The sequence below is a fragment of the Trachypithecus francoisi genome, unplaced genomic scaffold, assembly GCF_009764315.1.
Source record: "Trachypithecus francoisi isolate TF-2019V2 unplaced genomic scaffold, Tfra_2.0 Lachesis_group4, whole genome shotgun sequence".
NCBI lineage: Eukaryota > Metazoa > Chordata > Mammalia > Primates > Cercopithecidae > Trachypithecus > Trachypithecus francoisi.
The window spans coordinates 46,092,482-46,110,814 of NW_022681469.1; positions in this window are offsets into that span (position 1 = coordinate 46,092,482).

Sequence of the window (18,333 nt, forward strand, 5' to 3'; positions counted from 1 at the left end):
TAGAAATGTCTGGTACTCAATTACAAGTTCCAAGCCCTGTGGTTTAAAATCCTTTCCACCTCTTCAAAATGTCAGTGTTCACTCTCTACATCTGAAAACCTCATCTAAAGAAAATATGTTAATGTATGTGTGTAATATAAGGAAAGGACTGAATATCTTTCTGGGTATGTCATATAGCAAAAAAAGGAAAGCATATGTGAGATTTCAAATAATCCAGAACAGAATAATCCATTAAGAAAAAGATCTTACAGCCAGAGATGTCTAAGAAAAAGATGAACAGTCCCTTTGAGATTCAGGCACATTGAATTTGGATTTTAAAGACCAGATCCTCTTGGAAGTTACCTAGGTGACCTCACAAAATTCTATGTTTATAGCATTACTGTCTCACCTGCTACAAATTTGAACTATAAAAATACCTGTGTGCCCAACAGCAGTATGACAAACAGGTATACTGTATTTGTATTAATCAATTCTGATTGTCTATATTCTTGAAAGAATATAGAGCCACATTATATAAGAATAAAAATATAAAGTTATATTACATTCATTTTAGAATCCATCCTTATTTCTCTAGCCTTTATTTTTTTTTTTTTTTTTTTTTTTGGTTTTTTTTTTTTTTTTTTTTTTTTTGAGATGGCGTCTCGCTCTGTTGCCCAGGCTGGAGTGCAGTGGCCGGATCTCAGCTCACTGCAAGCTCCGCCTCCCGGGTTCACGCCATTCTCCTGCCTCAGCCTCCCCAGTAGCTGGGACTACAGGAGCCCGCCACCTCGCCTGGCTAGTTTTTTGTATATTTTAGTAGAGACGGGGTTTCACCGTGTTAGCCAGGATGGTCTCGATCTCCTGACCTCGTGATCTGCCCGTCTCGGCCTCCCAAAGTGCTGGGATTACAGGCTTGAGCCACCGCGCCCGGCCATCTAGCTTTTAATATTACTTCTTTCTTTCATATAGAGTTTTGGAAATCAGAAACAAATAATCCTAAGTTATATAATTTTAGCTATTTTTAGACAAATTAAACACATTCCTTCTGAAGCCTCAGCTTAATTCACATATATTTATGAACCATGTATTGAAAAGTAAAGCTTGGAGTGATCTAAGCACTAGTAGTCCCACCCCCTAGTTTTATTTTTTTTTTATTTTATTGTAGAAATACTCATTAACTACAAACTATATGTCAGGAAGGTTATACATCACTGTAAAATAGATCCAGAATTAGTTATCACTGCATGTAACCAAGGAAGAACTTACCTCCCTCTCACCATCTTGACCCTACCCAACTCCATCAAGGTGGACCTCACACCTCCTGTACATTAATCTCACGTTGTCTTAGGTTTCTACAAAAATCTCTCTAAAAACGAATAGTGTAAGTGTCTTAAACTATCTTTTCCACCCCCTTTGCTTAATAACTATGATAAAGATTTAATACCTTTGTGTTTAATCTTTATGAAAATGTACCCTTCTTATGACCTTCACTTCATTTGGTTCCCAAAATCATTGAATTATTTTAGTACATACTTTCAGATATCATTTCAAAACTGAACAGTGACAATAGAATAATTATATGTTTATATAAGAGCGCCATTTAAAACTGTGGACTATTTTACTTCTAGATAAAGGAAAAAGTAAAACTCTTTAATCATGTTCGGCCGAAGGTCGTTATTACAGATGCTGCAATGAGTTGCCATAGTGGTAGAAACATCTTCAAGGTTTCTGAAAATACCAATTACAAGATATAGTTGGATCATTTAAAAATGTTGTTTGGAACATTTTCAGAGGGCTGAATGCTTTTTCTGGTTCATATAATTACCCGAGGCAAGTGCTTCCTTTAGTGGTCAGTCAGGTGAGCACAATCCTGCCCACATGAACAGGTTGGTTCATGTGTATAGAACTCCATTAAGACAGAAAAAAGTCGGTTCATGTGTATAGAACTCCATTAAGACAGAAAAAAGTCAATATTTTACAAAACCGAAATTACACTCATTTTTCTCCCTCTGGAAGTAGTCAGCCTGTGCAAGTGCCTTTTGCTTCTAGTCATTGTATTAAAAAAGTGACAAATTATTCCTTTATGATTTGCAAGGCCCGAAATATGCTAACATAATTATGCCTTTTTTCCCCCAATCTTATTCATCAAGATTGATTTAAATAAAATTGCTTTTGCCTAAACTTGTTACTACAATGGTCTCAAAAAAAGGAAAGGAAGGTTTTTACATTTTGACTACTGTTTTTGACATTTCAGTGGTGATAATCTGAAATAAAAGTTTCCCTCTTAAATTTAGTGTTATCTATGGACACATAGTGGTGAATGACACACACTGGGGACTACTGAAGGGTGGAGGGTGGGAGGAGGGAGAGGATCAGGAAAAAATAATTAATGGGTACTAAGCTTAATACCTGGGTGATAAAATAATCTCTACAATAAACCCTTATGACATGCTTACCTATATAACAAACCTGCACATGTACCCCAGAACTTAAAAGTTAAAAAATATAAAAATACTAAAAAATAAAAAATCAGTTATCTTTTGTAAACATACATTTTTATTACCATTGTGGTAGACAGAGTAATGGCCTCCAAAGATGACCACATCATAATCCCAAGAATAGATGAATATCTTACCTTACGTGGCAAAAGTGACTTTGCAGATGTTATTAAGAACCTTGACATGGAGGGATTATCCTGGACTAGTCCAATGTAATCACAAGGACTTTCATAAGAGGAAGGCAGAGGATCAGAATCAGAGAAAGAGATGAGACAATGGGAAGCAGAGGTTGAGGTAATACAAGTACATGAGCCAAGGAATGAGTGTGGCATTTACAAGAAGAGGCAAGGACACAGATTTTCCTTTAAAGTCCCAGATGGAACAAAGCCCCACCAACCTATTTTAGATTTCTGACCTCCAGACCTACAAGAGAACAACTTTGTTCATTTAAGCCATTAAGTATGTAATAATTTGTTAAAAGCAGCCATAGAAAACTAATAGAACCATACTTAATATTTTTTAAATACAAGGATAAATTCTGCTGTCACATTTCTAGGAAAATGTTATAGATTAATATTTATGACAGAATAACTATTGACATCATAATAGATAAATTAGTTTTACCTAGCCTAATTTAATAAATCATCTGATCATCTGTATCAGTCCAGAAATACAAGTCCAATCGGTACCATTTCTCTTCATTTTAAAGAAGAAATAATAGTAAATTAACAATTTCTGATGCCCTATTCCTTTCTCCAGGTCTAGTAGTAAGAAAAGGTTTTCATTTGAAAGGAGGGAAAAATTTATGATTCATTGGGGAAAAAATTAAAGCATTTGTATATGACCACTTATTTCTTTAGAATGAGTGTAATAGCTTCTCATGAGTACAGTAAATGCATAAATATGTCTTTACAAAAGGAACCAAGATTGGTAGCCCTTTGAAAAAGTTTGCATTTATTGCAGTGACAGTAAAATGTTCCATAGGCTTGCAAGAGCTGTGATAATATTGCTTTACATATGTATGTTAAAGCGCTGTGAGCATAGACAGCATGAAGGGAGTCATGATCACAAGAGCAGACAGCATTTATAACTCGAATGCTCTAAGTCAATTAAAAAGAAAGGAGATTCTAACATCTTGAATGTGTAGGGATATTTTTGGGGGGCAGCATTGGAAAACCTTAGAATGATGATACAAATGAACAAAGATGGGATAATTCCTTGCCATTGGTAAGGGAATTAAAAAGTACTGTTAAGAGAAGCAAGACTGTTTCTCAAAGTGAATAATAACTCTGAAATTGCATAGTCAAGCTGGCAATAACCAGAACGGGCCACAGAGAGTGGGTAGAAAATTAGCAATACTTTGAAAGGCTACTATATTTTTTCCGGTTTTTTAAAATAAATGTAACTCAGTGCTTTTATAACTATTTCTTTGGTAGCAGATGTACTGTTGCGACACAGGGGAATGCCCTTATGTTTCTGCAAGAGGAGAATACATTCTCTCCCTAGTAACCAAAGAAAGAGTTGATCTTTAAGGTTCTTTCCTTGATTGACATGCTACAATTCTATGCTTCTAAGTTACCAGTTAAGCAAAGATCATCTCAGTGGAAATACATTACCTTGGTCAAACAACAGAATTTGAGAGTGTAAGTTAGAAAAGTTTTAGCCATAAATATTCTTTTGTATTTACCCTTATAGAATGGCCCCTTTTTTGTCCGTAGTCCCTATTAGAAGGAAATGCAGAAATAATCATGACATTTGGAATAAATACGAAACTAACTGGAAATCAACTTCTAGAGAAAGGGAAAAAATCTAAAATCTTAAATTGGTATATCACCATTACAGAAACTGTTTGCGACCCTGAGCAGAATTACAAATCAATTATGGGAATTCTCTCGATTTACCTCAAAAAGTGCATATGCATGTGAAATACAGGAGTCAACCAAGCTGCTAAAGATAATTCTTTTTGTTTACACAGCATTTTCACCTGCATGGTTTCAACAGATTCTCATAACTGCCTTCTTAAATGAATATTACTAAACTTAAACTGAGGCCCCAAGATCCTAAACAAAAGTCACATATCCAGTATTTGGGAGAATCCAGAGGTAAACTCATGTCTTTGTACTTCAGGACCAGTCTTCAACTTTCATCCATTTTTTTCATTTGACTAATAGGTTATTTTGATCTTGAGAGACATAGCCAGAACTACCAAATGAAAATGCCAACAAAAACCACATAATCCCAAAGTTACTGAACCTTATAGAAACATTGTGAGAAGAAGTAAACAAAAGAGGTGAAAATGATGTGAAGGTTATAGTGCCTAACATAGTAGCCCAACTGTCAGATGGACTCAAGATCAGAAGCAGAAAACTGATTTGAATAATAAAGACAGTTGCTTTTTCATAGGTGACCTGAGAAGAATGCTGTATTCTGATATCACAATAGCTCTTCAGCCTAGCCTTAAGCCCCATCCATTGCATTGGTAATGGCATTGAAAATTGAAAAACAACAGAAAAAGTTTATTCTATGGAAGAACGTATTCTACTGAGTAGGACTGATGCTCTGTTATTAATATTCATTGAAAGGTGAGATGGATCAATTGTGGAAAATTTTGCTGTGGGTCAGCACCAAACCTGCCAGGTGACATTAAGATAGTGACCAAAAAACTTCACAAGAGGGAGTAGAAACTGTGATTGGGGATGGTGAGGGGGATAGATCATTTAGAAATATAGTTATTTCATCCATTTTTCTCCATGCATTGTCAGGATAAATAAAAATGAATGTCATAACTGATTTTACTCAACTAGTTTTAAAATAAACATTCTATTCTGAAAATACTTGCAGAAGGAGCCTGCCAATTAGTGAAAAAAAGGAAATTAAAAGGGTCATTTGATAGGAAAGCATTGCAGTAATTATCACAATGCATGTAATTATCTTTTTCATTACTAATCACTGTTCATTCTGGCTGGTTCACATAACTGGCTATATTCAATCACTACATCTTTTTTCCAAATTAATTTAAGTAAATGTAGTAATGTCAATTATAAGCAGTGAATCAGGGAGAAACTAATGATTATAGATAATGCAATCGTCCTGGTTAGTTGCTCTGAGAGAATGTCCTAAAGCTTTTGAAAAGGAAAGCATGAAGGCAACAGTCAGTGGACATAAATATGATAATATCATTTCTTTTCCAAGTCTTATGTTTTATTTAACATGGATTAAGTGTACAGAGGGTACTAGCATCTGGTCAGAACATGTAAAATTGCACAATCTTCACCAGTAAGAACCACAAGGTACCTAAGTCACAGATAGCTATCGGTTTTAAGCTTTTATTTCTAAAAGTTAATGCAGGCCAGGAGTGGTGAGTCAGACCTGTAATCCCAGAACTTTGGGAGACTGAGGCGGCAGATCACCTGAGGTCAGGAGTTCAAAACCAGCCTGGCCAATATGGTGAAACTCCCTCTCTACTAAAAACACAAAAGTTAACCAGATGTGGTGGCAGGTACCTGTAATCCTAGCTACCTGGGAGGCTGAGGCATGAGAATTGCTTGAGCCCAGGAGGTGGAGTTTGCAGTGAGCCAAGATCTGCCAATGCACTCCAGCCTGGGCTACAGAACAAGACTCCGTCTCAAAAAATAAATAAATAATTAAACAAATAAATAAAATAAAAAGTAAATGCAGTTACAAATGTCTATTGGGTGTGGTTAGCATAAGAGCATAGGGACATTAGCATAAGATACTACTAATTAACAAGGGCATCTGGCATAAGTAAAGAGCTGAATTTTTCTGAGAGAAAAAAGTATTTTAACACACTGACTTCAGATTCTCTATTGTTCTACTTCAATAACTTGCCTCAGATCTCAAGTTAATCATTTGATAAAAGGGGGAATCCCTGCTCCCTGCTGTCCTGATAATATTTTGCCAGAGCTGGGGGTAAGGTTGGCTGAGTCCTCTGCAAGTTGGATTCATGTATATATATTGGCTCCAATAAAGCCTTCTCAGTTTGGGTCATTAGTAGCACCCTGTCCTTTATATACACAGCTGCAGTTCTGATTATTTATCAGCAGAGCAAGCTCTCAGAATTGATTTTCTAGTAGAGGCAATACATTTGTATTAACCCTGACTATACTTTCTCTCCCAAGCAAGGCAGCCAACCAGGGTTGGAAACCCAATTCGTGGTTCACATCAAGCCAGCAAATATGTTTTGACTGAAGTGCCAACTGAAACATCTCAATATCAATCCCAGTTGGAAAATGCTCCATAACTGATTATCATTGTCTGCCAGAAGCTCAGAAGGGGTGAATGATGGCAAATGCACAGCACGACTTTTTTACCATTCCTGCTGAGAATCCGAATTGCTACACTGATATTTTTATACTGTTTTAATCAGCTGAACGTAACACTAACTTCATGAAATAAACAACTAACCAGGAAAAGACAAGAGGGATCCCTGAGAATATTGAAAACCTAATCATGATTAAAACATCATTTTTAAGATGTTGATTTAAGATTTTAAACAACTCAAAGGAGACATAACCTTAATTTTTTATAGAAATACTAGGGAAAACAAGAGTTAATTTTGACCAAATGGAAAGAACAATCAAATTTAGTCCTAAAGATCACCCCTTCATTAACAATACTAGCATTACTAATCTTTTTTTAATTAGTTTAAGTTCCAAGATACATGTGCAGAACGTGCCGGTTTGTTACATAGGTATATGTGTGTCCTAGTGGTTTGCTGCACCTATTGACCCATCCTCTAAGTTCCCTCCTCTCTCTTTCCACCTCCCAACAGTCCCTGGTGTGTGTTGTTCCCCTCCCTGTGTCCATGTGTTCTCATTATTCAACTCCCACTTACTAGTGAGAACATGTGGTGTTTGGTTTTCTGTTCTTGTGGTAGTTTGCTGAGGATGATGGCTTCCAGCTTCATCCATCTCCCTGCAAAGGACATGATCTCATTCCTTTTATGACTGCAAGGTATTCCATGGTGTATTATGTACCACATTTTCTTTATCCAGCCTATCATTGATGGGCATTTAGGTTGGTTCCATGTCTTTGCTATTGCAAATAGTGCTTCAATAAACATACCTGCGCATGTGTCTTTATAGTAGAACGACTTATAATCCTTTGGGTATATACACAGTAATGAGATTGCTGGGTCAAATGGTATTTCTGGTTCTAGATCCTTGAGGAATCACCACACTGTCTTCCCTAATGGTTGAACTAATTTACATTCCCACCAACAGTGCAAAGTCTTCCTATTTCTCACCAGCATCTACAGTTTTGTGACCTTTTAATAATTGCCATTCTGACTGGCATGAGATGGCATTTCATTGTGGTTTTGATTTGCATTTCTCTAATAAACAGTGATGTTGAGCTTTTTTTCATATGTTTTTTGGCTGCATAAATGTCTTCTTTTGAGAAATGTCTGTTCATGTCCTTTGCCCATTTTTTGATGGGATTTTTTTTTTTCCGTGTAAATTTGTTTAAGTTCCTTGTAGATTCTGGATATTAGACCTTTGTCAGATGGGTAGATTGCAAAAATTTTTTCCCATTCCGTAGGTTACCTGTTCACTCTGATGATAGTTTATTTTGCTGTGCAGAAGCTCCTTAGTTTAATTAGATCCCATTTGTCGATTTTAGCTTTCATTGCAATTGCTTTTGGCATTTTCATCATGCCTATATCCTGAATGGCATTTCCTAGTTTTTCCTCTAGGATTTTTATGGTTTGGGGTTTTACATTTAATCCATCTTGAGTTAATTTTTGTATAATGTGTAAAGAAGGGGTCCAGTTTCACTTTTCTGCATATGGCTAGCCAGTTTTCCCAGCACCATTTATTGAATAGGAGATCTTTCCCCATTGTTTGTTGTCAGGTTTGTTGAAGATCAAATGGTTGTAGATGTGTTATTTCTGAGGTCACTGTTCTGTTTCATTGGTCTGCCTGTCTGTTTTGGTACCAGTACCATGCTGTTTTGGTTACTATAGCCCTGTACCATGCTGTGAAGTCAGGTAACATGATGCCCCCAGCTTTGTTCTTTTTGCTTAGAATCGTCCTGGCTACTTGGGGTCTTCTTTGATTCTGTATGAAATTTAAAGTAGTTTTTTCTAATTCTGTGAAGAATGTCAATGGTAGTTTGATACAGATAGCATTTAATCTGTAAACTACTTTGAGCAATATGGCCATTTTCATGATATTGATTCTTCCTATCCATGAGGATAGAATGTTTTTCCTTTTGTTTGTGTCCTCTTTCATTTCCTTGAGCAGTGGTTTGTAGTTTTCCTTGAAGAGGTCCTTCATGCCCCTTGTTAGCTGTATTCCTAGGTATTTTATTCTCTTTGAAGTAATTGTGAATGGGAGTTCATTCATGATTTGGCTCTCTGCTTGTCTATTGTTGGTGTAAAGGAATGCTTGTGATTTTTACACATTGATTTTGTATCCTGAGACTTCGCTGAGGTTGCTTCTCAGCTTAAGAATTTTGGAGCTGAGATGATGCGGTTTTCTAAATACACAATCATGTCATCTGCAAACAGAGACAATTTAACTTCCTCTCTTCCTATTTAAATATGCTTCGTTACTTTATTCTTGCCTGATTGTGGTTGCCAGACTTCCAATACTATGTTGAATAGGAGTGGTGAGAGAGGGTATCCTTGTCTTGTCCCAGTTTTCAAAGGGAATGCTTCCAGCTTTTGTAAGTTCAATATGATATTGGCTGTGGGTTTGTCATAAATATCTCTTATTGTTTTGAGATATGTTCCATCAATACCTATTTTACTGATAATTTTTAACATGAAGAGATGTTGAATTTTATCAAAGGTCTTTTCTGCACCTATTGAGATATTCATGTGGTTTTTGTCATTGCTTCTGTTTATGTGATGAATTATGTTTATTCATTTGCATATGTTGAACTAGCCTTACATCCCAGGGATGAAGCTGACTTGATCATAATGGATAAGTTTTTTGATGTGCTGCTGTATTTGGTTTGCCAGTATTTTATTGAGGATTTTTGCATCAATGTTCATCAGGGATATTGGTCTGAAGATTTTTTCTTTTGCTGTCTCTTCTAGGTTTTGGTATCAAGATGATACTGGATTCATAAAATGAGTTAAGGAGGAGTCCCTCCTTTCAATTATTTGGAATAGTTTCAGAAGAAATGGTATCAGCTCCTTTTTGCACCTCTGGTAGAATTTGGTGGTGAATCTGTTTGGTCCTGGGCATTTTTTGATTGGTAGGCTATAAATTACTGCCTCAATTTCAGAACTTGTTATTGGTCTATTCAGGGATTTGACTTCTTCCTGGTTTGGTATTGAGAGGGTGTAAGTGTCAAGGAATTTATCCATTTCTTCTAGATTTTCTAGATTATTTGTGTAGAGGTGTTTACAGTATTTTCTGATGGTAGTTTGTATTTCTGTGGGGTCAGTGGTGATATCCTTTTTATCATTTTTTATTGTGTCTATTTGATTCTTCTCTCTTTTCTTCTTTATTAGTCTAACTAATGTTCTACATATTTTGTTAATTTTTTTAAAAAACAAGCTCCTGTACTCACTGATTTTTTTGGAGGGTTTTTAGTGTCTCTCTCTCCTTCAGTTCTGCTGTGATCTTAGTTATTTCTTGTGTTCTGCTAGCTTTTCGATTAGTTTGCTCTTGCCTCTCTAGCTCTTTTAATTGTGATGTTAGGGTGTCAATTTGAGATCTTCCTAGCTTTCTGATGTGGGCATTTATTGATATAAATTTCCCCCTTATCACTGCTTTAGTTGTGTCCCAGAGATTCTGGTATGTTGTCTCTTTGTTCTCATTGGTTTCAAAGAACTTATCTATTTCTGTCTTAATTTCATTTTTTACCCAGGAGTCATTAAAGAGCAGGTTGTTCAATTTCCTTGTAATCATGTGGTTTTGAGTGAGTTTCTTACCCCTGAGTTCTAATTTGATTACACTGTGGTCTGAGAGACTGTTTGTTGTTAATTCCATTCTTTTGCATCTGCTGAGGAGTGTTTTACTTCCCATTAGGATTATGTGGTTGATTTTAGAATAAGTGCCATGTGGCACCAAGAAAAATATATATTCTGTTGATGTGGGGTGGAGAGTTCTATAGATGTCTATTAGGTCCACTTGATCCAGAGCTGAGTACAAGTCCTGAATATCTCTGTTAACTTTCTGTCTTGTTGATCTGTCCAATATTGACAGTGGAGTGTTAAAGTCTCCCTGTATTATTTTGTGGGAGTCTAAGTCTCTTTGTGGGTCTCTAAGAACTTGTTTTATGAATCTGGGTGCTCCTGTATTGGGTGCATATATATTTAGGATAGTTAGCTCTTCTCGTTGCATTGATCCCTTTACCATTATGTAATGCCCTTCTTTGTCTTTTTTGATCTTTGTTGGTTTAATCTGTTTTGTTAGAAGCTAGGATTGCTTTTTTTTGTTTTGTTTTCCATTTCCTTGGTAAATTTTCCTCCATTTATTTTGAGCCTATATGTGTCTTTGTATGTGAGATGGGTCTCCTGAACACTACACGCCAATGGGTCTTGACTCTTTATCCAATGTACCAGTCTGTGTCTTTTAATTGGGGCATTTAGCTCATTTACATTTAAAGTTAATATCATTATTTGTGAATTTCATCCTGTCATCATGATGCTATCTGGTCATTTTGCACACTATTTGATGCAGTTTCTTCATAGTGTCATTGGCCATTATATTTTGATGCTTTTGCAGTGGCTGGTACAGGTTTTTCCTTTCCATACATAGCGCTTTCTTTAGGAACTCTTGCAACGCAAGTCTGGTGGTGGCAAAATCCCTCAGAATTTGCTTGTCTTGAAAGGGTTTTATTTCTCCTTCTCTTATGAAGCTTAGTTTGGTTGAATATGAAATTCTTGATTGAAAATTCTTTTCTTTAAGAAAGTTGAATATTGTCCCCTAATCTCTTCTGGCTTGTAGGTTTTCTGCTGAGATGTCTGATGTTAGTCTGATGGGCTTTCCTTTGTAGGTGACCTAGTCTTTCTCTCTGGCTGTCCTTACCATTTTTTCTTTATTTCGACCTTGAAGAATCTGATGAGTATGTGTCTTGGGGTTGATCTTCTCATGGAGCATCTAGTGGTGTTCTCTGTATTTCCCATGCTTGGAGATCCTTGATCACTCAAGGAGACTGGAGAACAGCAAAGATGGGTGCCTGCTCCTTCTTCTGGGATCTCTGACCTCAAGGGACACCAACCTAATGCCAGTAGAATGGCTCCTGTATAATGTGTCTGACAACCCCTTTTGGAGGGTCTCAGCTACTTGGCTGGCATGGGGATCAGGACCCATTTAACAAAGCACTTTGACTGTCCCTTGGTGGAGGGAGTGTGCTTTGCTGGGGGGAAACCCACTCGTCTGTGTTGCCTGGATTCCTCAGAACTACCAGGAGGAAAGGCTAAATCTGCTAGTCCACAGAGACTGTGGCCACCCCTCCCACTGGGGGCTCAGACCCAGGCCCTGGCTGGAGTTGTTGGAGTTCCTGCAGGGAGGTCCTACCCAATGGGAAAGGATGAGTTAGGGGCAGGCCTGAATAAGTGCTCTGGCCACAGTCTGCCACAGCTGGTGCGTTGGGCTGTGGGGGACACCTCTTGAGACCAAGCTGACCCACCTCCCTGGCTCCAGCAGGGGGAAAGCTTGGCCTGGAGCTGCAGACATGGCCGCCGCCCTTCCCCTGCCCAGGGAACTTAGTGTATTGGGCAGTTATCAGTCCAAGTGCTGGCTGCTGCTCCTCCCACAAGGAGCTCAAATGGCTTAGATGGCAGGCAGCCACAGCTGTGGTGCTGGTCACCCTCCCACTGGGAACATAGCAGGCTTAAGCAGATTCTAGCAGAGAGGCTGTTGAGAATCTGTGCAGGTCCAGGCTTGGGACCGTAGGCCTCAGTGGCATGGGTTTACGAGTGGGATTTTCTGATCCGTGGGTTGCACAGTTCTGTGGAAAAAGCACAGTTTCCCTGACTGGGTAGCACGCTCACTCACCGCCTTCCTTGACTTGTGGGTGGGGGCTCCCCTGCCCGGTGTGGCTCTCAGGTAGGCTGCTGCACCACACTCATCTTCCTTCCTGTCCTTAGATCACGCCAGTTGCCTAGTCAGTTCTGATGAGAGGACCTGGATACCTTGGATGCTGGTACAGGATTCCCACACTACTACAGTTCTTTTCAATGGCAGCCTCCTGTCGGGGCTGCTTCCAGTTGGTCACCTTGGCCCTGCCCCACTAAATTTTTATTCTTGTTTGTGTATGAGTGTCTGTGTGCTTTTCTAAAGCTCAGATCATCACAAGTAGCACATATCACAGTCAGGTAAAGTATTATAATTCTATTCTAAGTAAGGATTTTGAATTCTTAGGAATTAAAAAAATGGTAAATGTTATTACTGCACCTTATAAAAGTGTACAATCTGAATTAGAGAAATGTAACAACCACCCAAAGGTTTTTTTCTAAATGCAGAATTATTTTTGTAACAAAATACAGATAATACAGATAATTTTAAATACCTGTTTTAATTTAAATTTGAGAAGGAAATAGAAATTTGTGTTTTATTTAAAGCTAAATGAGTCTTTCAGAGGTTTAAAACTTTCTCTGCTGCCTTCCTTTGTTGCAACCCATGTAAGTAGTTGCGTGTGTTTTACTTTCCAGTTATCCATTTTTTTTCAATTTCCACAACCCCGTAAAATTGCTCAAGGCAAACAAGATCTTTGTACATCCAAACAGACTTCAATTCTCAAATTTTACTCCTAAGACTATCAAAAATTAAAAACTACAGTCTGAGGACCTAAAGAATTTGCCAGTACCCCAGTTTGTTTACATGAATGATTATATGAAAAGTATAACATAAAAACATGTATCTTGTCTATGATGATGAAAAAGCATAAAAGCGTATTTTGAAGAAAAATACATTAGGAAATATACAAATGACATTAGTTGCATTAGATATTAAGATGTAGCACCTTAAACATGTCTTGTCTTTGTAAAGAACCTATTACACAGATTTCTAATCTTCCAGGACTCTTCATCAACAATTAACTGAGGTGTGTAGCTTTTGATGTAGTTACACTTTCCTACAATGATTGAATAAAAACAAATTTTGTTTACATGCCCATGTACGCATGTGTGTGTGTTTGTGTGCATGTGTCATTTTCTATTTCTACAGTGTATTTAAGAGTTTGGCAACATAACACATAGGCTATCATAAGTAAAAATTTTAGCCAGACAAAAACAATGTCTAGAAAAACAAAAAGGCAATATGAAGATACTGAATATTATTATATTTAAAATCATTCACTCCAAAGAATTCAAAACTCTCTAGATCAGTAACTTTTTAACCTGTTAGACCACCTTATGATTGATTTTGACTCTTTTTCTAAAGCAATTTGACTACTAAAATTGCAATACTGTGTTACCAAACACATTTAAAATTGTAAAATACATTCTGGGTAACATTATCTCAGAAATACTACCAAGTTGAGTCTGTTTGAGTTTCTTTTCCCTGCCTATTGACTCATTAAAGTGACATACTTTACTTTTCCCTGACCTCACGATTTAATATACATGCTCCTCAACCTATAGTGGTCATCCTGATAAACCGATTATAAGTATAAAATATTGTTAAGTTGACTGAATCTACCAAACATCATAGTTAGGCTAGCCTACCTTGAATGTACACTAGCATTAGCCTGCAGTTGGGCAAAATCATCAAACACAAACCCTATTTTATACTGAAGTGTTGAATCTTATAATCTATTGAATACCATACTTAAAGTGAAAAACAGAATGGGTGCATGGGTATCCGGCTCCTATTGCATGCCTATTGCTCTCACTCCACTGTAAAGCCAAAAAATTGTAAGTATAACCCATAGAGAAGTTGGGGACCATTTGTATTGTTGCTTCCTATCCAAACCAATGTTATAAAGTCACCAGATCTCAATAGGAAGCAATTGAGTTAGTTGACTGTCAGAATAGGCTCTGCTGAAAAATTAAGATGGATCTGTAAGCTCTTAATTAACCACAGTCTACCTATAAGGACTTTTCTATCAGAAAAGGTATCACACACTAAGGGGAAATGAGAATTATAAGGAAACTAGCTTTCATTGCAGGTCAAGAAAACCACATCTCTTTCCAGAGAATGCCCAAGTCCTCTACTCATTTATTAAACTTTTCTTGGAAAACTTACTGTGTGCCAGGCATCATGCAAGATATTGATGAACAACAAGACTGACACAATTCCTGCTCCAACACAGGTGAGACTAGTTGAGAGAGACAGACGTAGGGAATAACAATATCAGCAGATGCATGAAATAATGAGGGTACACAGTAGGTGCATCTTACTTGGAATTACAGAGTTAGGCTATCCTAGAACATTTTTAAATGCCTAAACTGAGAATTAAAGGATAATTAAAGTTAGCCAATCAAGGAAAAGGGATAATTGTTTTCAGAGAAAAGAAACAGAATATCCAAGGACCTAGATAATAGAGAAAGAAAATGGAATCTCAGGACTCCAAATTCACTATGCCAAAGGGAAAGTTAAGCTTGGGAACAAAATCTCGCAAAAACTGCCTTCTTTTGTCAGAAAACAGATAGCTGTAATTTCACATGTTTACTTTGTCTTATGTAAAATGTAGACATACTGTGTGCAAGATGACTGCATAATTGACTTTTTCCTCTACTTTGTCTTTTCACACATAAAATGTAGATTCACTGAGCACCAGTCAGCGCCTCTCAAGAATGCAACCACTTGCCTCATTGCCTACCCTCACTCCTTTTTCTTCTTCCCCTCCGGCTTGATCTTTCTCCTTTTTAAATATTGAAGTTCCCAAAAGCCTCTTCGGAAAAAGCACAACTCACAGACCCTCCTGTGACATGTATTTCTTTTTCCTCAATGTGTCTACAACCTTGGCAGAATACACCTCAAATTGATTGTTACCTGCTTCAGTCACTTTTTGGCTTACAGGATCATGGCACAATCAGGAAATTTCCAAATTCTAGAAGAGCTCATGAAAGTGGGCCACCCAGGCTTTCATAATATTCAGAGGTTTGTGACCTGATAGATTAAACAAAGAACTAGGCAGCCATGGCAAGGACGTGGATGACACCTGACCCTTCCTTATCATACTAGCTAGAACAAGGCTCTTCATGGCTGGAGCAATTTTTTATTGGTTCTATAAATGAAAGAAAACAGCCTAGAGTTGTTTAGTAAGGGACCATGGCTTGGGTAAGTATAAGGAATGATGACAGAGCAACATCAGCAATCATCCATTAACCAAAGGAAGCAAGTCTTGCTGGTGTTTTCAATACTGAGGCAGAAATTTGAGAGGTACAGACCAACCATAAACATGCCCCAGAAATAATGAGTTCATTTGTTCCTTTAAAATGCTAGAGTCCTTAGAGAATCCCTTAGCTAGCATTCCAACAGCTAGGTTAGTTTCAAAAGCCATGGCATTTCGAACCTCAACAGTGCTCAGAAAAGACAGGACAAAGTCTCTTTTCTTCCCTAGCATTTGGAACCACAGACTTGTAGGCAAGCTATGAAATTTTAAAAATTAAGTATCTTAAGTTTAAAAAAAATTGATGAATATACTAAAATCATTTCCAGAATGAAATAGTCCATTTCAAGGAAAAAAAAAAACCACAACAAACATATTCTCTTTGTCACTATTTAGCAACAAAAAATAAGATAATGATATATTGAGATACAATTTAGGCTTTGGGTTTTAGTCATCTAAATAAATATGTAAATATTAAATATAAATATAAAATATAACAAAAGCATATATTAAAATATAAAACTCACAATACTTCAAATTTATTTTTATATATACACATGTAGTTATTAAAAACATTATCAAATAAGATGTCTTCATAAACTTTTATCACCTCACAGAAGTAAACCAAATACTTTAGTGACGTGTTTACCTTCTGAGAGGCGATTGTTAACTTTTAAGAACTTTCTCATGCTGGTTGACATCAGCCATAGAGGAGCAAAATTGTCATATGCTACAAATCAGAATTTTCTCCACCCTGAGAGCCAGATATTAAATATTTGCTAGCACATCACTAGTAACATTCATGAAAAAGTATAAAAGAAAGCAAATCACTCTAATATTATAAAGTTGTTTATAAACACACATATGGTAGTGTATAAAAAGTGTATTCTCAATATCTTTCTGAGGTCATATTGTAAGATTGAATCCAATTATTTTCTTACTGACTAATGCTCCTCCCCATAATTATGTGATATGGAAAATAGATGATAATAGTTAAAGCTAAACAGCTTGATGCTCAGATTTGTTTTTTCCAAATACTGACCAACGTGATTATCACAATTTTGTGTAGTTCAACCTATGCTTATCTATAGTTTTAAAACTATTTAACTGCCTATGAAATATGAGCTCAGGAAAGAACACCGACTTTTTTCCAGCTTGCCATATATATGTATTTGTGTGTGTGAGTGTGCACATATATATATTATTTTATATATATTAAAAATTATATGACTATACACATACCTAAATTTTATAACTTTAGAAGTTATTTTATATGTACAAAATATATGTATGCTTTTATATACTCTATATATGTATGTTTTTATATATAAATATGTATATTTTATATATACTATATATTTTTATATACATATATTATTTCATATAGATAATAACTTCTAAAGCTATAAAATTTAAACTTGGCAGTTCTTCAGATCTCAGTGAGTAAAGAAAATCAAGCCAACTCTTAGTAAAGCAGTTGAGTAATTTTTAAGCAACAAAGTTTTGAAATGATGAGATGAGCTTATAAAACTTTCTTACTAAGTTTCAAGGTCAGTCAAGGAGGTAGCACTGCAGTTGAAACATACATTATACATAATAACACAAAGCATAGAAAGCCAGCTATTCAGCTCCCCTGGACTCGGGCTAGTTAGAAGTGCAACAAATATTTTATGGAGAAACTCAAGTCTTCATTACTTTAGTTCCATTCATTCCTCACAAACTCATAGTGTGGGGTTGAGATCAAGCTATCAAGGTCACATTCAATAGAAATATACCAATTCTTAGAATTATGAGTTTTAGAAATTCTCCTGGAGATGAATTGCCCCTAGAGTACAGTGAATAAAAGTTAAGTGCCTTGCTACCTATAATTTCAAAGGCTCCTTTTCCTACACGAAGCTCTTTAAAGCAGGGCTTTTAAAAACATGATACATTTAAGAAGCCACACCTATACTGCCCTGTAATACTGACACTGGATGAAAAGGTCACCTTAATATATACCAATGTTCAAGGATCAGCTCCCGTGAGACACATTTTGCACACACGTTCTCATTCCTTTGGTCCATCTTGTCAACAAAGAAATGTACAGGTCTTCCTAGCAGGTCGTTTTAAAGACCATGTAAATATAGAAGTAACCCCGTCTACAGGTTCTCAGAAACAAAGGGAACACTTACAATTTGACCCAGATTCACTCTTCAAGTTTGAATGCCATTTTAGAGGAAAAAAGTCCACCTAAACTTTGCTGAGATAAAATAAAATGAGATTGACAAGTGTGGAGGAAGGAGTTAACATCAGAAATAAAAGGGAAAATTTATAACTGTTAATGTATACATCGTTTTCTTTACTCCTCACAACAACCTCATGAAATAAGTATTTTATCATCATTTAATAGATGTTAATAGATTTAATAGTAATTAATAGTAAAAATACTGAGGCTTATAGACTTTGGGCAAGGTGACAGAGGTAATAAGTGGGGAGCCAAGTTGAGCCCAGGCCTTTCTGTCTTAAAAACCTGTGCTCTTTCCACTATTGTGTTGTGATTTACAAACAGAAGTGAATGAGGAAGTAAATATCAAGTTATTCTACAAGATTTTTAAGGAAC